The sequence below is a fragment of the Nerophis lumbriciformis genome, linkage group LG27 (genome assembly GCF_033978685.3).
Source record: "Nerophis lumbriciformis linkage group LG27, RoL_Nlum_v2.1, whole genome shotgun sequence".
In the NCBI taxonomy this organism is placed as follows: Eukaryota; Metazoa; Chordata; class Actinopteri; order Syngnathiformes; family Syngnathidae; genus Nerophis; species Nerophis lumbriciformis.
The window spans coordinates 32,739,539-32,745,538 of record NC_084574.2 but is presented as its reverse complement, the minus strand read 5'-3'; positions in this window follow the sequence as shown (position 1 = coordinate 32,745,538).

Genomic DNA, 6,000 nt, shown 5'->3' with positions numbered 1-6,000 from the left:
AGCCTTAGGACCCACAGCCTTCAAGGCATTTCACGATATCCTGTTAACCATTTGGGACAAAGGAGATACATAGCCTGACCTTGTCAAATTATGTTTAAAAAAAGGACAGAAAGTTGGACGGTGGTAACTACAGAGGTATATCGCTTCTCTCTATCTATGGAAAGAGCCGCACTCGTGTCCTGCTAAAACAGACTAACGGATGTCATTTCTGAGAATCACCTCCCAGAAGCACAATGTGGTTTCTGTCCGGGCAGAATCACTGTTAACCTGTTATTTGTGAAACCCCAACTCCCAGAAAAATGTATTGAGCAACAGATGCACCTGTAGGTATTTGTGGACCTAACCAAGGATTTTGACACAGTGAATCGTGAAGCACTCTGGTCTATATTGGCAAAATTGGGCGGCCCAGCAAATTTCACAATGTTGATAAGTCTCTCTCACGATGACAAGATTGGTCAGGTCCTCTCAAACGGCGACTATACTGGCAGCTTTGGGATCAGTAATGGTGTCAACCTTCAACCTCTTCTTCACACAAGTCATCCTCCATGCTATCAAGGACCTTGACATTGGCGTCTACATCAGATACCGCCAAGACGGATCCGTGATTGATCTGAGACGTTTCACTGCAAAGACAAAGACACAAGAAAAAGTCATCTTCAAGGCTCTTTTGCTGATGACAATGCGCTTCATGGCTCACAAGGAGGACCATCTCCAAGTCATTAACGACCGTTGTGAGACATGACATCAGACCAGTGATGTCCTTGTGGTTCATGCAGCCCTTTGCGGCACCTGTGTTTTGAGTCTTTATCAAAAAACTTTGATTAATTGCACAAACTTAGTACAATAGGGGCCTAAATCTTCCTGCAAAATAACACATTTCGAGTTCTCAGTGTCAGCCAATCTGGGTCGCGGCACCAATTGAAATAATATCCTTTTATTTTTGTTAAAACATCTCAAAGAATCAGACCATTAGTCATAAAAAACAGACATTTTATTCTACAAGGTCACATACAAGGTCACATATAAAGGATACAGCTCTGGTTCGAAATTGATAGTACAAACAAAAATGTCTATCTTACAAAAAGGTGTGCATAAATATATTGTATAGTGTACAAGTACAAGTAGCATGATGGCTGGCACCACCATGGTGGAGACTTGTGTTGGAGACAGCAAGCCTGTGAAGGGGCACACTGAACCATATCATCATCATCACTTCTTAAATGTTAGCAGAAATACAGATTGACATGTTAGTACACAACTAAATATATTAGTAAGAATGAATAATAAATATAAACTGTTGTGTGGATGTTGTTTTCCAGGATGTGTAACTAAGAAACATATTTACATGTTTGCTATTGAAGTAATTGGAAAGTAACTAAAAGTGATTTGGGGCTTGATTGATTGTCATTAGCGGGGGTGTATATTGTAGCATCCCGGAAGAGTTAGTGCTGCATGGGATTCTGGGTATTTGTTCTGTTGTGTTTATGTTGTGTTACTGTGCGGATGTTCTCCCGAAATGTGTTTGTCATTCTTGTTTGGTGTGGATTCACAGTGTGGCGTATATTTCTAACAATGTTAAAGTTGCTATACGGCCACTCTCAGTGTAAACTGTATCGCTGTTGATGAAGTATGCTTTGCATTTACATGTGTGTGTGTGTACAGAAGCCGCTCACATCTTGTGACTGCGCGGGCACGTTGTTCGAAGGGATGAAAAGCGGACGTGACATCAGCTCGTAGAGGACGTTAAAAGCAGTGCCTGCAAGGCACGCCCCCAAGACTGTGGAATACGAGATATAATGACTGATGAACACCTTCGTTCGATAATGAGGGTTGCCTCAGCTCAAAGCCTGATCTCCGACATTAATGAACTAGCATCCAAGAAAAGATGCCAGGTACCTGGCTTGGGCACATCAGATTGGATCAGTGTGTTGCAAACTGAGCAGTTTAAAGTCCTGAATGGTTGGTTTATTCATTATTTTACTGGTATTTTCAAATTTATTAGCCTGTGGAAAAAGTTAATGTATATATGTACCTCAGACGGCTGCAAATAGAAAAGAGGCATTCAATTTTTATTTAAATTGTATTTGATATGCCATTGATATTTTTTAATTATTCATATTATTATTTGAAACTGGATTTTGCATGTCACTATAAAGTTATATAAGCCTTGCTTGTTTAATATTTAATGCAAAACTTGTTTGGGTCCCTATTAAAAGGTTAATTTGTTCAACCTTGGCCTGCGGCTTTGTTCACTTTTACATTTTGGCCCACTCTGTATTTGAGTTTGACACCCCTGGTTTACATGTACTTAAAATAACAAGTTAGTATATGAATTGGCCTGAAAACAAACACACTGCTGTTTACAACATTATTCACAGGAAAAGAAAACCACTTTTTACAAGGGGTGGGCAAAATGGCCTAAAATCTATATTGCCATAAATTCCCTTCTGCCCGAGTGCAGCTGGGATAGGCTCCAGCGCCCCCTGTGATTTTATTGTCAGTTACTGATGTATAAAATTAGAAAAATATGAGGTTGTTTACAGTGTAAATTTGTATTCTGTATTGTTGTCTCTGCTATGGCGCCATCTTGTGGTCAAGTTTGCTCACTGCGAGTGCTGTGGGTTGAAATGGTATTTCCTTTTGCTTCGTGCCTCAAACCCAGGGCCGGCCCGTGGCATAGGCCGTATAGGCAAATGCTAAGGGCGCCGTCCATCACGGGGCGCCACGCCAGTGCCACAAATGTTGGGAGAAAAAAAAAAAAGAAAAAAAAGGTGGTACTATTATTTCTAAATACAAAAAATAATCCCACGTTAATTAAAATGCAAAGTAAAGCCTATTTAATAGAAATATTATTTGATACAACATTACATACTGAGATGAAGAATATCTTATTTTCAATAAGGTTGAAAGTATTTCTCATGATTCTTCTTCTTTGTACTCTGTAAGCACTATTATTTTGAACAACCTCTTAAACTGGATCATATCAGTACATTTTTTAACTTTTTTACTTAATCCATTCCATAATTTAATTCCACATACTGATATGCTAAAAGTTCTAAGTGTTGTACATGCATATAAATGTTTGTACTAGATCTCTCTCAAGCAGGTGTTTTTTGTTTACATTGTCATCACCTTCTGGTTAGCTAATGTTTGCCCTGCAGGTAATAGTCACTTTTCCACCCCTTTATATATTAGGTATAGTTGTAAGTAAAAAAAAAAGGTCAAAGACAAAGCTATTCGGGTTCTTGTGAGTATATACACTTCACTGCCGATGTGGGGGGGCGCCACCTAAAATCTTGCCTAGGGCGTCAGATTGGTTAGGGCCGGGCCTGCTCAAACCCCAAGTATGGTTACGTCATTTATCTCCCCAAGCAACGTTTGTAAGTGTAACCGGGGATTTCCACTGGATGTGGAACGGCGGCGCCGCGGCGACAGACTTGTTCCATTTTTTGTTTTCAAGTCAATGTGTCAGTTTCCACCGCCTGGCTTCTATATTTAGTGGTCGACACAACAAGGCGGTTCAATTGAGCTAAAATCTGCTCGTGTGGGACAAGAAGTCATGCATAATCACAAAATAAATGATCCAGTTTACTTTCAAAGTAGAATATTCTGTTTAAGGCGGATGGTATTCTACACTTTGAAATTACCTAATGGACATGAAGTCCACTTGTCAAAGGTTTTCAGACCTAATTTCACCTACTTGACACAAATAGACGAAGACATGCTGATTCTAAAAGGCCCAAAATGAAAGAATCATACAACAGGCATATCCCCCGGCAGCCATATGGGGGCATGTGTCAAATACCAGCTGATACGAGGACTTGAATAAAACTTATTCTCCAACAGTTTCAAAGCAATGTGTACATTAAAATTCAGCGTTGTATTAAAATGATTAGTTCCATCTCCAACATGAACACTAACACTACTAACACTACTGCACACAGGAAAACGTGTGGAGGAGATTGCAAGTGGCCGAAACAAAGATTGCAAATGACTGACAAAAGGCTCACTTTGTTCATGTACCATATTTTTCAGACTATAACGCGCACTTAAAATACTTTCATTTTCTCAAAAATCGACAGTGCGCATTATAGCCCGGTGCCCCTAATGTACGGCATAATTCTGGTTGTGCTTACCGACCTCGAAGCAATTGTATTTAGTACAAGGTGTAATGATAAGTGTGACCAGTAGATGGTAGTCACACATGAGAGATACCTGTAGACTGCAATATGACGCCATTAAACAACAAAACTTTTTATGTTCCATTGAAAATAAAGAACATTACACACACAAAAATCTGTCAAAATGTTTTAGTACGACTTTAAAAGCCGCACCGCTTGATGGATTGTCGGACCATTACGGCTACCGTAGTCAGAGATACAAGTATTACTATGGTGTGTGTATAAGGACCACAAAATGGCACCCATTAGAAGACATTATCTGGCGTTTTGTTTGACAATATTATGCAAAACCAACTTTTCTTACCTTCTTGTACCTGCTGATGTGTATTTGAGATCTGCAGAAGTCCTGAAAATTTGCGCACGTCCGTGCCGATGCTATAATCGATAAGCTTCGTCTTTTTCCCTATCTTCTTTTTATGGGACATTCACCCTCTGCTGTTGCCATTTCTAATATAAAGTAGTGTAAAATGATGTCAGTAAAGCACTAAAACATACCGGTGTAGTGAGTTTACATTATTCACCCAAGTAACTTTAGTTATAAGAGATTTCCGGTCAGACGGTTTTTCACGGGACACAATTCCAATGTTGTTGTTGTACTAGTGAGCCACGGATGAGGAGATGCTGCTCCGTTATTGATTGAAGTAAAGTCTAAATGTCATTAAAACAGTTAGCTCCATCTTTTGACACTTCTTCCACTCCCGTCCTTGCATGCTACACCGCTACAACAACGATGACGGGGAGAAGACGCTGTCGAAGGTGAGCCACGTAAATAAGACCGCCCCCAAAACGACGCATCCGGAAGCGACTGTCAGAAAGTGTAGGTATATATGTATTTACATATTGTTGCTCATTAGCGCATTCATTTCAAAAACACATCAGAAAGTTTGATTGGCAACACTAAATTGGCCCTAGTGTGTGAATGTGAGTGTGAATGTTGTCTGTCTATCTGTGTTGGCCCTGCGATGAGGTGGCGACTTGTCCAGGGTGTACCCCGCCTTCCGCCCGATTGTAGCTGAAATAGGCTCCAGCGCCCCCCGCGACCCCAAAGGGAATAAGCGGTAGAAAATGGATGGATCAGAAAGGTTTTTTTTTTTTTTTTTAACAAGGTTACTGTTAAAAAAACACTACAGAATTCATGAGAGCCATCAAACAAACAAAAAACATCACCTACTGTACAAAGTCTGCTGTGACTATGACACAGACTGATATAATCTTGTTATATTCCCATTTAGATAAACAATGATTCATAATCATCGCACAGAAGAGGGGGGTGAAGCCAAGCATTTTTTTGTGTCGTTCGCCATTGCCGGGTCTAAATTGGCTGTCAAACGGTACCAACTTGTCAAAGTACATCTTCTTCCTTCTACTATGCAGGTGAGACGCATGATTCATGATCTGGAATAATCTTTCACCAGCACCGAGGCGAGGAAAGAGCTCACCAGCCGGTGATGTCAACATAGACACACAAGCTATAAATAGTTTGTCTGCGTTAGCACTTATAATAACAATATCATTAATACTTGGTTGGTATTCAAGCCACGAAATGCAAATGGAGTATTGTTGGCACTCTTTGGATGGTTATAGAGGACCTCCCATTGGCTCCATTGCAAGTGGACTTTTTTTTTTTTACAAACCCCGTTTCCATATGATTTGGGAAATGTGTTAGATATAAATATAAACGGAATACAATGATTTGCAAATCATTTTCAACCCATATTCAGTTGAATATGCTACAAAGACAACATATTTGATGTTCAAACTGATAAACATTTTTTTTTTTTGCAAATAATCATTAACTTTAGAATTTGATGCCAGCAAC